This window comes from Podarcis vaucheri (assembly GCF_965113315.1).
Source record: "Podarcis vaucheri genome assembly, chromosome: 9".
In the NCBI taxonomy this organism is placed as follows: Eukaryota; Metazoa; Chordata; class Lepidosauria; order Squamata; family Lacertidae; genus Podarcis; species Podarcis vaucheri.
This window is the reverse complement of record NC_138767.1, coordinates 31,175,822-31,190,114: the sequence shown is the minus strand read 5'-3', so window position 1 is coordinate 31,190,114 and position 14,293 is coordinate 31,175,822. Positions and strand designations below refer to the sequence as shown.

Here is a 14,293-nt window from a genome sequence, read left to right as displayed (position 1 = left end):
CCAGGGAACTAACCGGTTGTGTGGGCTGGCCTGCCTCTCAGTGTTATTATTTGGAGGTTAACGCCCAGCCTCAGTTAGTCAATTTACACTGCTGGGAGGTGGGGCCAGTTGCATAAATAGGGGGTGGAGCTGGCAGCAGCCAGGCAGTCGGCTCAGGAGCTTCACCCACCCAACCATCCCTTTGTTTAATGTTTCTTGTTTGCAGGTTAACCTTTTTTCTTCCTGTTTAGCGGGTGCTGCTATGGTCTTTTGACTTGTTGCTGTTGAACAGCTGGGAAGAAAATTTTCTGCATTGGCAGGTTTTGTCTTCCCCATAGCAATTCGTCACAACCTTGGCGGTTTAAGGCCTTGGGCAGAATCCTTTAGACTTTTCTTCCCCAAATGGAGGGGGGGAGTGAAGTGGTGAGTCACCCCCCCCCCGGGGGTGGCGATTCCAGGGTCCCCTCTTAAAGGGGTTGTAATATGGGTGACAGGATCTTAAAAAGCAGAGACATCACCTTGCCGACAAAGGTCTGTAAAGTTAAAGCTATGATTTTCCCAATAGTGATGTATGGAAGTGAAAGCTGGATCCTAAAGAAGGCTGATCGCCAAAGAATTGATGATTTTGAATTATGGTGCTGGAGGAGACTCTTGAGAGTCCCATGGACTGCAAGAAGAGACTCTTGAGAGTCCCATGGACTGCAAGAAGATCAAACCTATCCATTCTTAAGGAAATCAGCCCTGAGTGCTCACTGGAAGGACAGATCGTGAAGCTGAGGCTCCAATACTTTGGCCACCTCCTGAGAAGAGAAGACTCCCTGGAAAAGACCCTGATGATGGGAGAAGGGGACAACAGAGGACGAGATGGTTGGACAGCATTCTCGAAGCTACCAGCATGAGTTTGACCAAACTACGGGAGGCAGTGGAAGACAGGAGTGCCTGGCGTGCTCTGGTCCATGGGGTCACAAAGAGTCGGACACGGCTAAACAACTAAACAACAACAACAATATGAGTGTCACTGGCCATACACTGAAAGGTTGTCAGTGAACTACCCTGTGTCCAGGGATATGGGGTGGGCTGGCTGCATACACATATGTCTTTACCCTGAGGAGCCCCAGTTACCCCACCTGGAAGGCTGAGCGGGGGGGGGGATACATGCCCAATGTCTAAGCCAAAGTCTTCCTACATTTGAAAGTTTAATAAAGTTGTGGCCAAATTTTAATTCCATAACACATTGTCATGAGTCATTATTCCTTTCTGGTGGTCCCTGGGGGCTGGGACGGTCACCACCTGGTCACACGATAATGGACAATTGAGACATGTCTCTCTGAGGAGACACTGACTGTCCATATTTCTTTTTGTTTTCTATTGGTCTTCAACTTGTTCACTACTGTGTCATGACTTGGTCTAACATGGGCCACAATATCAGGACAACCACCATACAAATATATGACAAAACAATACGGAATGGGTGCCCAAATGCATGTTTGAATTAAAAGTGGTTCCTGGGTCTGAAAAGGCAGAAGCCTGCTACCCTAAACTATAGGATAGACCGCTATGTTTGGCCAAAACAGAGTCAGAGGAGGCAGGCTTGTGTCTCCTAACCAGAAGGAATCTGCCTTGAGGAAGGAACCTTAACCTTGTTTCCACCAGAGTCCTCTATCACATGCTGAGTTATAGCACAGGTATGATGACTTCTACCATAGACTGAATCACCAGATGATTCTTGTTGTTGTTGTTGCAGATGTAACTTTCAAGAATTGTTTTAAAAATGTATTTCTCAACCCATGGCTAAATATCAAAATTAATGATTTTAAATATTAATTCAAATTTCAATCTGCTCACATAGGCATCAAAAATGTGGAAAAGATGGGGAAGAGTAACTGTGTGGTGATTTATTCCTATAAAAGGTGATGTCTTGGTATATATTGAAGCTAAAGTTATTTGGAAAGGTGGTATTTCTGAGAAAGATTTCAACTAATTTACCTTCCAAATAATGAAATGGAGAGTAAAGGATAATGGAACTACAAATTTGATAAGGCACATTTGGGAGACAGAATTTCATATTACCGTAACAGATTAACAATGGTGATTTGTTTGTGATCAAGTAATAAAAAATGTGTATAATCAGTATGAACGCAAGGGAGAAAAGGCAAGACATAGGTGATATTATACCTTATTAAATTAGCAAACAAGTTCCCAACATCTGATCTCTGTTAGAGATGTAAGATTGCAAGAGGGTTTTTTGTACATATATGGTAGACTGCAGGATGATTTGGGATGGAATTAGGAAAAAATCCATCAGGCAACAATCTTCATTAGGTTTGTTAGCAATGTTATTGGACAGAAAAGAACATCAGATTGGCCAAAGTTCTTTTTGCTTGATCCCTCATATGCTGATAGGTGCCTAGGTTTTCATGACACAAAAAAATGCAAAACAGATATTGTACCAAAAACAGACTTCTGGAATAGGAAAAATTGGATATGGTAAGTATAAATAAAATCGCTATATAGAAGCATCTATGGGAACAGGAACAACAGAGATATAATGATTATGAACAAAATTACTAGATATAAAACAGCAGGGAAGGACACAATCAGAAGAAAGTTTTTTAAAAAAGAAGAAGATTGTCATTGTTTTACTATATTAGGATCAACATAAAACAAAGGAAGCTGTAATTATGGATATCAGGTATGATTTAACTGTATACTTACTTAGGGTACTGTAAAAATTATATATAGGAACGAATTTGTCTGGAGAGCCTTCTGTGAAATAACTCTAGACTGCTACAGAGAATACATTTTCTAAATTTCCATAAACCCCACACAGAATGGATAGCAACTTCCCTCTTCTGCCGGTTTTTGGGGGCTCTCCAGTTGCTTGAATGCCAGGTTCACGCCTCTTCTTTCTATTTTCCTTTTTTAACTTGGCACTTCATTTACTACTACTGCTCATATGTTGGCAAAGCTGGGAGTAAAGTGGCAATTAAACACTTTTGGAAAGCAGAACTGGCACTCAAACAGTTGGAAGGCTCCCAGCGCCACAACATCCTTACTGTCACCAATTAATTGGGGGCACTTGGGGAAGTTACGAAACACTCCCTCCGTGTTCTCTCATACCTTTTGCCTTTGTATTGTCATTGCATTTTCTAAACACATTAAGGCAATCCAAAGAAATGTCAGCAGGCAGATTTTTAAATGACACATACTTGATAATTGCTAGCACAGCAGTGATGTCATGAAAGAGAAGAGGTAGGTGAAGTCAAAGGGAAAATGTGGAAAGAGAGAACAAAATAGGCAAGAGCTAGGAAACTGTCTTCCTGTGCTAAATTCATATTCATCTACATAAACTCCCATCTCTTATCTCAAATTCATCCCTTTTCAGAATTCACAGAAATAACGCTCTCGCAATAGAAAATTCTGGGCATGGAAATGTATTTGTATTTTTATAATAATTCCTATTGACTGATACATAATGAGTAGAAACGCTTGCAAGATTCACTGTCAACAAAGTTGCCCTTCTCCAATAAATTGGAGAGCTCCCAAACAGCATAGGACAGCTTGCCTGTCAGCTGAATAGAGCTGAATACAGCCTTGCTAGTGGTTGAAAATGACAGATTGGAAATGGGAGTTGGGATAAAGAAAAAAAGGAGGATAAGAAAGTGAGGAGGGTAGGATGGGAAGAAAAGGGCAAGACACGTCTCCCACCAAGAAACAACATCCCCAAATAGAAAGGCAGAGCAAGACATGTTTGTCAACTCTAGGGGTACCGTAGCAACCCTTCCACATTGGACAAAGTGAGCCAGTCGCCTCTGGTGATGGTATGGATGAGATAAGCTACACAAATAATTATTCCTCCTAAATACCTTCAAAACAAGGGAAGGCAGACTATGCATAAATCCATTTACAATGTCCTAAAGCAGCATTTATCTTTGCCCCCACCTTGAGCTCATTGGGTTCGGGAAAGTCATAGCTTTGGCCCTATGTGAGAAGAAGGCAGGATTAATATTGCTCTACCTACTGACCTCAAATAAAATATTCATTTAAAAGCAATTCTGTGCAACTTGACTGGGGAAGGGTGCACTTTTAAACAAATTGAAAGGGCTGTTAGTACCCTTTCCGTATGCTCATATCCCTGACATTTACAGGTTGGAGGAATAAGGGAATGAAAAGGGGTGTGACTATTGCAGCGACAGAACTTTTCTCAATCCAAAAGCACTATCACCATCCAAAAAACAGTGACATGTGGCCAATGATGTGAACTGTCCACTACAAAAAGAAAGAAATTGAACATCAGCTACAGCATTATAAATGGTATGTCTGGAAGACCCATAGAACATTATATAGGGTAAAGGGAAGCTTTTAATGTTTAATAGACTACTGTATTTTAATATTCTGTTGGAAGCTGCCCAGAGTGGCTGGGGAAACCCAGCCAGATGGGCGGGGTATAAATAAATTATTATTATTATTATTATTATTATTATTATTATTATTATTATGCAAAATGAGTATTGTTATGACCTTGCCACTTCTCCAAGTGGTGAGAAGTTTATTTATTTTGCATATTTATTAAATATATATACTTCCCATCCAAAGGAACACAAGTTCCAGGGGCAAATGGCTTAGTCAGTTTCAGTTTCCTTTTGAAGCAGGTCACCAGAAGCTTATTAGTATTGACTTATTTGATATTTGACTTATTTAAAGATGTACAGATTGAGCATGGAGGAAACACTCTAAGAGAATGGCAAAGTTTGTTGCTCCCACATCAGATTTTGGGATACAGCATACAGCTCACATAGTTCAAAAACTCAGATCTCTGTGCGGCGTCTTTCTCTAAAACCTGCAGATGCCTCCTTATTATTCTCCTTTACACATACACCTGGTCCTCTCCCCCTAGCTAAGGAGTGGAGGCTATAAATCCTCATAAGGCTGATTTTTATCACCCGCATTTCATGTGTGGTGAGCCATGGGTATGAAATAGGCTCTCACTCCGATTCAGAACATTCCCCCAAAGTGCCTGTATCAAGAAGTAATTGGCTCCCTATGTATTTCCCATGGCAATATGTTGTCAGGCTGCTAACAAGTTCAAGTTCTCGTGAGATATGCCTTAGGCAACCTACACTGATAACCCTAGTCACAAAAATGTGATCATCACGCAAATGCATCCAGAAATGGTGATCAGAATCAGATAGCTATGCCGACCCAAAATTCACAGGGTCTGGGCAACTGTGTGTCTGTGTCTGTGTGTGTGTGTGTGTGTGTGTGTGTGTGTTAGGAGCAGTCAATGTTCACCATGAGCAACCAAGCTTCTGATTTATACAAAACCCTTCCTTGGGGTGGATGTTCAAAAAGCATTAAGGGAAAATAGATTTTTCAGACTGAGGCCATGATGTTATGCCCTTGTCTGGAGATTGTTTCCATTTTAACATGGTAATGGCGGAAGTTCTTAATTAGGTTAAAACTTTGCCATGTGTTAAAATTTCCCATTAAAGAGAAGCATGCTGAGATAAAGAAGGAATGGCGAAAACCAATCGTAAGCTAGTCACATCTGTTCACCCACTAATCAAGATTTGATGTGCACCCCATGCTAATTCAGCAATGGTGATGCCTCTCTATATTCCATTCTCTTCCATCCTTGTTGCCTTAACATCAATTCCACATAGCTAATGTGACAATGGATTCTCATTATAATATGGAAAATCTATGCCCCATTATGCTGGCCCACACTTCTGGCTGCTATTAGCGTAATTGGTTTTTGCAAAGTGGTTTTCTGCTTCTTCTTTTCTTTGCCATTACATTGGTACACAGTTGCCCTGCTCAGAAGGATGGCTTGAAAGGCTAATCTAGGTCCATTTCCAGATGTGACTATTCATTCATTATTTTGAAAGATGAGGTTTTGGTAGCAGTGTTACAACAATAGTCCTGTGTGACGTTAATCAATCAAGGCAATAATATATCAAATCTTAATCGGCCAAATTCCTTAGCTACTCACTACTCAGGCATTCATACACAGTTATTTTCAATGAGGTGGTAAAATGGAGGCTTTTAGAGATAGTTTCTGAGGTAACTTTGGAGTCAATTCAGAACCACCTCCCTTGTGACAGTTGTTTGCACTTCTGTGCAGCCATTTCCCATTATCTGTAGTGCATTGGTTCCCAATGAATAATTTCCCAGTAGCATTTACACTTGAGAGATGATCTTGTGGAAGGGTTCAATACCACACCTATATTATTAGCCTCTCATGTTATCTCGCCAGGTTAAACAAGATTGAAGAGGTGTGAAATGCCACCTTGTAATAGTAGTGGTCCTCAGATATTTATTCTGAGGTGATAAATCACCATAAGGCCTATTTTTACCACTTCCATTTTGTATATCATGGATGAGCCATAAATATGAAATAGTTACCACCAGAAAATAAAATAAAGTTACCATATCAGAGACTGCTTTTCAGACCCTGCTATTGACAAGGCAACTTTTTATTATGGGGCTATTTCCCACAAATATTTCCTGACATAAAACTGCTGTGGGAAGTCATATTGATAATATTATTGATAATATTATGGTCTCAGAATAAATGCCTGAACCAATTCCATCTTACCTAAAACAACAACAGAAAACACATGAGAAAACAACAAACAAAACCAGGGATAAGAAAAGAATGTGCAAGACTCCTTACAAAACCACATTCAGTACCTTATTTTGTACTTATTACAAAATAAGTACCTTATTTTGTACTGTCATTGTTTTCCCTCCTACATTTTTGAATTATTAAATGAAACACTTCTATCTATATTTAATGTAAAAGGTTGGCATCTATATAAATAGGCTATAAAGTAGTACAGGGACTAGACTGAAGAGATTTAGCCCCTCTCAGCTACTGAATAGATTCTACCACCTCAGATTGCAAAAACCACTCAAAAATACCTACTCAGATCCCACAGCTCATAGGGAGATTGGCAGTATGAACACCAAGAAACTTTGACAATATAATAAGCAATTTGAGGGGGGAAGGCTGCACATTTTAGAACAGTGTCCATGGAGATTGTTTGTTGCTGTTATTCGTTTCTTGGGAAAGAGCTTGTTTTAACCAAGCCCATTCCAAAGTGAGTGGAGTTCACCCACCACGAAAAAATTGCAAACACTTCAACATGTTAAGTAAGATGTTGCCTATAGTTACTTTTGATACATACATGCTCCCTTATGGACATGGTTTAGAAAATATAGCTACCTAGAGGCAAATATGTAGCAGAGAATAATGTGTGGACATAGTTACTATTTTTCAAACTGTGTTAGAAAATAAGTTGGGGTTCCTCAGATGTTCATCAGTGAGAGGATCAGAGTCCATCATTACCAGTCTTCCACTGCTAAGTATAGCCACTGGAAGTGACTAGTTGAGTGTTTTCTTGAGCAACTCTCTCTCAGTCCATGCAGGGTGGACAATGAACAGTGAAGCTAAAGATGCCTCACAAATACAGCATTGGACCTCTATGTGTACCCTGAAATATTTCCAATAATCCTCTACAACACACAATGTTGTGTAGCAAAGAAGTTTCTTAGCAGACAGGTTGATGTGAAAAGGGTTGCCCTTGGGGGGTAAATAACGGAAAGCCATTGGTCTAAAGTTTCTAGGTTCCTGTCCTTGGGGAGGAAACCTCCTACATACTTCAAGGTATAGGAAATTCCATCTACCTAGAGCGGAATTTGAAATAAAATACTCACACTGGTCTACATTTGGATATGACCTAGTTTGGGCAATATAGTAAGCTCCTAGAGAAGTAGTCACCAGCAAATGTAGCCAAATATAGTTATTTTTAATTAGGATAACTGGAATGTTGCCATTATCTCATATAGGAAAACACTTGAGTGCTGTGGAACTTAGAGCTGATACATATAATAAATTAGCACTGTTCCAAGTAGTCTGTCATGTAATGATTGCTTTATTTTTTAAAAAAGAAAAGCTTTATGCCATCATACTTCACAAATATTGTAAAGCTGAAAAGAAGCAGATGATATCAAGAATTCATTTGATTTTCTCCATCTTTCTTTGGTGTACATCTTAAAAATTAACTTGCTCTTGTCTCACTTTGGAGCTGAAGAAAGAAACTTGTTTTTGACTTCTATATTACTTTTGTTGTTGTGTTTTGTTTCCCCCTTGCAGATCAAAGGACAAAGAGCAAAATTAGCATGAGCTTTAAATTTATGAATGACTTGTTCATGCAACCATATAGCTAAAGGGATTGTATTTTACTTTAACAACTGGAAGTTAAAAGTGCTTCTGTAAACTGCTCAGTGCAATAAATAAGTCCAGGGTGACTTATGCCTTTAGGGGTGCATTACAGCTTCTTCCCACCAAGCTTATTGTAGAGGAAAAAACATGCAAAGCCTGTTGTCCTCCAGCTCTCCTGCCTAGGAGGGAGTCATCATGACAGTGCTGTCTCTTCTCTGAACACACATAGTGTATGGCACCTCAGGGCAAGATGAATTAATTCAGGACCAGAATATGGTTCCTGTTTTTCATATGACAGCAAATCTCAGTGGAAAGCATGAACTTACCTGCAGGCTGCACACTCTCAGTTTCAGAGAAGAATGTTTTCCCATATCTAACTTAGCACTGACATGGGTTAATTCCATTTCCCCCCCTCAAAAGTCTGATACCAGAAAGAAATTAGTTTTCTGAATCAAAACTGTACACTACAGTCTTACATTCAGTAAGGTTTACTTAGTGCGTGTCCAAGTGTAAAAATTACCTGTTCTCAGAGACGTCCCCCAGTCCCCACTGCATTTCTGCATGTTTAGAACTGGAGATGTTTACTAATTGAATGAAGGCACGTTATTTGAAGTTATTGGTTTGGGAATTAGCAGTGTAGTATATGGACCTGATCAAATGTAGTATGGTTGCAAAATATATATCATGTTTACCACATAAGAGAGGATTACACTTTCTCATTTCAGTTTGCCACACTCTACAAAATTATCTGTCCATTTCTGTACTCTTCTTTTTCCTCATTTCTCTTGGCTCAAATGCTGAGATTTATCATGGTTAGAAAATGCAACTGTCTAAAAGTTGGGGTACACTCTGCATGTTGTGAGCCACATCTTCCATCAGACCCAACCAGCATGGTCAATGGTAAGGAAAAATGGGAGTTGTGGTCCAAACTTCTCTAAAGCATCATATTAGCTGCCCTCAGTCTAAAAGCTTAATTGACCCTAAATTTCACACCACACTGCTTTAACTGATTTCAATACCTTTTCTAGTGTCTACCGATTTATGAAATTCTCAAAACATTATGGCACAGTTGTTTGCAATACACATCCAGCTGTGCATGCACAGATAAGTCACCACAATACCCCAGAAGCCCTAATCTCTTCCCATCCACTGTGAATGGATATCACAGTATGCCAGCCAGTACCCAGAAAGAGATGCCAGCTTACTGCCAGTTTCCTACCCAGCCCTATTGAGGCATTAGAATTTACTTTGAATCCTGGTTTGAAGAAGAAAGACTGGATGGAGAAAAGCTAATCATCTTAAGTTAATGGCAAGCCTACTATGACCCTTGCACAGGGAGGGGAAGGGTGAGAAGAGGCCTCCACTTGGCTTTGTTACCATCGCTCCATATTACTCAACTGTATGCATGCCAGGAGGGATTCTGCTCTTAGTGTTTGGGGAGTGTGATGTTGTGTAACAAAAAATATATACAGATGACCAAATGCTCTATCTGGGTTGCAAGGCCATGTCAATTTTGCAGTGAGTATTTCCAAAGGTATTTATTGAGTCATACCACTAGACCTCACGGGGCTAGTTTCATCACAGTATGACTATTCAGTTTATTTAACACAGATCATAAGCACATTTTTCTCTGCCCATTGTTGGTCATTATGCAGCACATACACCCCAAACAGAACCACATTTGCCTGAAATACATTTGGGTCCTTCTTTATTCCAGGTCCAGAGACATGCTGACCACTTTTCTGTTAGTAAAGATGTTTCAAAAACAACTCCCCATGCTTTTATACTCTGTTGGTAACTGCACCCCTGGTTAAAGTGGAGGTGTTTTTTGTAGGGGAAGGAGTCAAAGAAGAGATTCTCGTGGTGCTGACTACAGCTCACAACCTTTTTAAAAAGATCACTTGCGGCACCCATTAAAAATCCATAAGCTTGTGCTTTTCTTATTGGTGTTTTTACATGTATGTACATGAATGTATGGCTTTTGCTGTCCCTGGAAGCTTTCCGTCTGCGGATAGAAAAGAGAAATAACAGTGTTGACAGGTAATTATTTGCCTTACAGGATAGTATATGGTAATGAGTACGGTACTGAATTCTTTGTTCTTTCTTATACATTTAAAATTTACCAGTTTTGCTTCCTGAATTTAAAAAGTTGAACATTTATCTGTTGAGCTTTTCAGAAACAGTCATTTGGTGCTTGTTATCTTGGTGTTCTTAAGTCTGATAGGTGATTAGTCATTCATTTCCTTGTTAATAAATTATTCATTCCCTTCATTAGATATTCGCTTCATTTAGCTATCTTGTGGTTTTCTTTTCTTTTTTTTAAAGTTTGCAGTTGTTTGATATATTAAGCTGCGTTATAAGATACCGAAGAGCTGAAATCTAGGGTAGCACAGTTGTTATGATTTTTCTGTTAATGGGTTTCTTCTCCTCTTTCTTCACTGGATTGCTCTGCCCAGAACAATTTGAGCACTATGCATTTTTGTTATTGATCTTAGAGACATGGGCTGCATACGCACCATATATTTAAAGCATATGGCTTTCTTCCGAGGATCTTGGAAACTATAATTTGTCAAGGGTGTTGGGGATTATAGGGTAAATCACAGTTCCCGGGATTCTTTGGGAGAAGACATGTCCTTTAAATGTATGCTATGTACACAGCCATTGGCTCCACATAAGATGTGGTATCTGTATGGTATATGTTTTGTTAAAATAGCAAGTTATTACTACATAGCAGCCATGGGGTTCCATGAGGATCTAAGACAATGACATCATTCTTTCTGAAACCCGTTGTGCCTACTCTCATGAGCAGTTGAAATAATTATTTCTGTAATGACTCTCTTATTTTTTAAAAATATTTATTTGTTCTGTTTTGCTGGTTGCTGGTCTTGCCTCCTGTGAGAGGAAGTATGGGATTGAAAATCAAAAATGTTAATGCATCCCCTAGTGGGAGGGAGGGTGTGTACCTATGTGTGCTGAGACAGGCCCTGAAAGCCAAAGAAAGTTCTGGAAGCCTGAAGGCATGTGTTTGTTTCCATGCATGTGTATAGTTTTTCCTGAGGAAGATGCCTATGAGAAGACTCATAAAGAAAGAGGCCCAGCATTGTGTGATTAGTAATAGGCATATAAAACATCTGTTGTTTTGGAAAATCATATTAGTCTGCCTGGGTGAGCCACTGGACTAGGCCACTATGCTACATAATAATTCATTCAAATGCTATCAGACAGGACCGGCCCACACATGAGGCAAGATGAGGTGATCGCCTCAGGTAGCCAAATCCATGGGGCAGCAGATCCCAGTCTAGATCTTTATTTCCCCATTGTTCCTGATGTAGATCTTCACTCACCCCTTCTTCTCTGGCGAAGACAGAGGAGCCATTTTGTGGCTTGCCTCAGGTGCCAAAATGTATTGGGACAGCCCTGTTATCATGTGCACAAAGAAGCATGAGAAGCAGTAGCCATGTTGTTTTGTCAATGTATGAAGGAGCCATGCGTTATCATCAAAGCAAGTTGTGAGGAGCTTCACCACCTACCTGTAGCTGTCCAAAAGCAAGGCAGGATTAAAATCCTCCTCATTTCTGGCCACAATGTCGCAGTCTACAGTACAAGCTTACCACAGGGCGAGAAAGATACTGTGGTAAGAGCAGATGTGGCTAAGAGACTAAGCTCTTATTCAAGAAGTCCTGGGTTTGAATTCCAGCCCTGAAATAAACTCACTAGGGAAGCAACTCAGCCTCAATCACAGTCCCTCCATCTATAGCAGAGGTGGGGAACTTCAGACTTTATGTACATATAGCAAAAAGCCCACATGCTGAGCATGTGAATGACAAGATTAGCAGGCTGAGTCCTGTCATGCACCCTGCTTGAGTACTTTTGCCTGGCTGGAATATATCCTTGTACTCTGATAATGCTTTTTGCTTGTTTGGATGGTGTATAGAGACGCATGTGTGTAGAAAGAAGCCTAATGTACAGAAGTAAAATTTACATCTGTTGCTCCACTGACTTTTGCCTCAGGTCCTACCCATCACTGGCATGTGGCTTTCAGAAGGTTGCCCAGAAGTAAATACAGCCCTTGACCTGGAAATGCTTCATCACCCGATTTAACATCTGGATATAATTCTGACCTACCCTACCTTGCATGGTTGTTGTAAGGATTACAATAAGATAATATGCATGAAATGTTTGGGCATTTGAAAGCACAAAAGGACCTAAATTAGGACCAAGTCAGCATTTAGTAACCGGTTATTTGTAATTACTAAAGATACTTATGGAATCTACCTCAGCTGGATTCCAACTGGGTTTTTGAAGTTCCGCCTTATTGGGTTTTTAAAGTTCTGAGATAACTCATAATGTCAGATTCCATTATTTTTCCAAACAAAACATTTATGGAATTTTGCAACCTGGGTGAGAGAAGATTCCCTTTTCTGTTTGTTTGTTTGCTTGTTTGCTTGTAGTTAGGAATGACAAAGCCAAAACCAAAAATAAATTAAAACAAGCTAATTTTTACACAATAGCACAATTTCACATAGTAAAATTTTGTAATGATACAAATGCACTAATGCTGCTGCAACTAACAACAGCTGTTCTTGTTATTATACAAAATCCATTCTGACATTTCAAAATTCAGAGTTCAGCTGGAGCAGAGCCAAAGGGGTATAGGAATCCTGAACTAAATGTTACTAAGGGGGTCTGCTCATCCCCTTGTAATCATCAAAAGTGTGCTTTGCTCATGGAACAGATATCTGGAATCAGTACTTGTGAGCCTTACTAAAATTACTCTGGCACATCAGTGATCCTTATCCTGACCACTTCTTTCCTATCAAATAAACTCTAAAGGAGAAGACTTCTTATGGTACAGGGACCTCCTCACATTGTCTAAAACATACAAAGCAAGCATCTACTTTGGAAAACAACAACAACAACAAAATAAGGAGCCGTCTTAAATCTAAGACAGCAACACTTCTTGAGAACAAGCAGTAAATCCTGCTCCCACTGGAACTGAGCAGAAGTCTGGCTTTGAAGCTTTGAGTTTACCTCAGATTTTTTCAAGGGCTTAATCTTATACCTAGTGGCCAAAAGTTCTCCCCACTCCAGGCCGGAACATACTTTCTTCAGCCCAGTACTGTTCATCTGGTTTACCAAACACCAAAATATCCATGGTAAATATCACCAATGAAGGATTGCAATATTCATGTGCTTAGTTTCCCCAAGAGTTTTTACCCTGTTAATGAGAATAGTTGTTCAAATTTCTCTCTAGAGAGCCACTGGCATGAGGCGCAGTGCTATTTGAGTACAGCACTTTCAGGAGCCATGCTATAATTCAATTCATAAACATTTTTTCTCCTTTAAAAGCTCAAGGGAATGTGATTTTTAAAAATGGCTATGATTTGTCTAGAGAGACCTATCAGGAATTCAACAGCAATGCACTTGTATCTCCTTGGAAAATGTGTCTCATCATACGGGAAAATGAAGTGTTTCAGAAATGATATGGTTATCCTTAAAAGATCATCCAGGAATGTTTAGGATGGGACCATGCCAGGCCCCTAGTGCCTTGCCAGAGCCTCCAGCCCACTGACATCTGCACTGCCTCCCCACAAAATTTGGCAGCTCCCCAAAGGAAAAGCTGCCAAGGGCCTCCTCAAACCCAGAGATGATCCTAGAAGGGAATCAAAACTGGATATCTGTTGTTATCATTCATTTATTAATTTTGTAATTTTTGACAATTTCTTAGCTGCTTGATAATAAGAAAGACGTTCAAAGCAACACGTGAAGCAGAAAGAAATGCAACAATATTAAACACCTATGAAAACCAGGTAAAAACATATTAAAATGATGTTATACTGTTCCAAAATATAGCAATTGCCAGGCTAGGATTATTCTTCTATAAAGTAATGATGGACTAAAATTGTCTTTGATAGGCACCGAATTCTCCAAAAAAGTCAGTGTCTGTCTGATTTCCACTGGAAGGGAGTTCTATAACACTCAGACTGTTGCACCATGGATCACACTTCATGGTTAAACAATAGTACAAGCAGTATCTCCCCTGATTACCACAGTTACATATGGGGTATGGCCATGGCCCGTCTACTT

At 39.8% G+C, this 14,293-nt stretch overlaps 1 long non-coding RNA gene across 1 annotated transcript; it reads right to left on the bottom strand.

Annotated features, from left to right (window-relative positions):
- Positions 1-7,900: 7,900 nt before the first annotated feature.
- LOC309540366 lies at positions 7,901-12,572 on the bottom strand. The gene is made up of 2 exons (XR_014223222.1): positions 12,482-12,572; positions 7,901-8,130 (listed from the first exon to the last, which is right to left on the bottom strand). It is a non-coding gene; the product is annotated as an uncharacterized lncRNA (long non-coding RNA).
- Between the last annotated feature and the right edge of the window lie 1,721 nt (positions 12,573-14,293).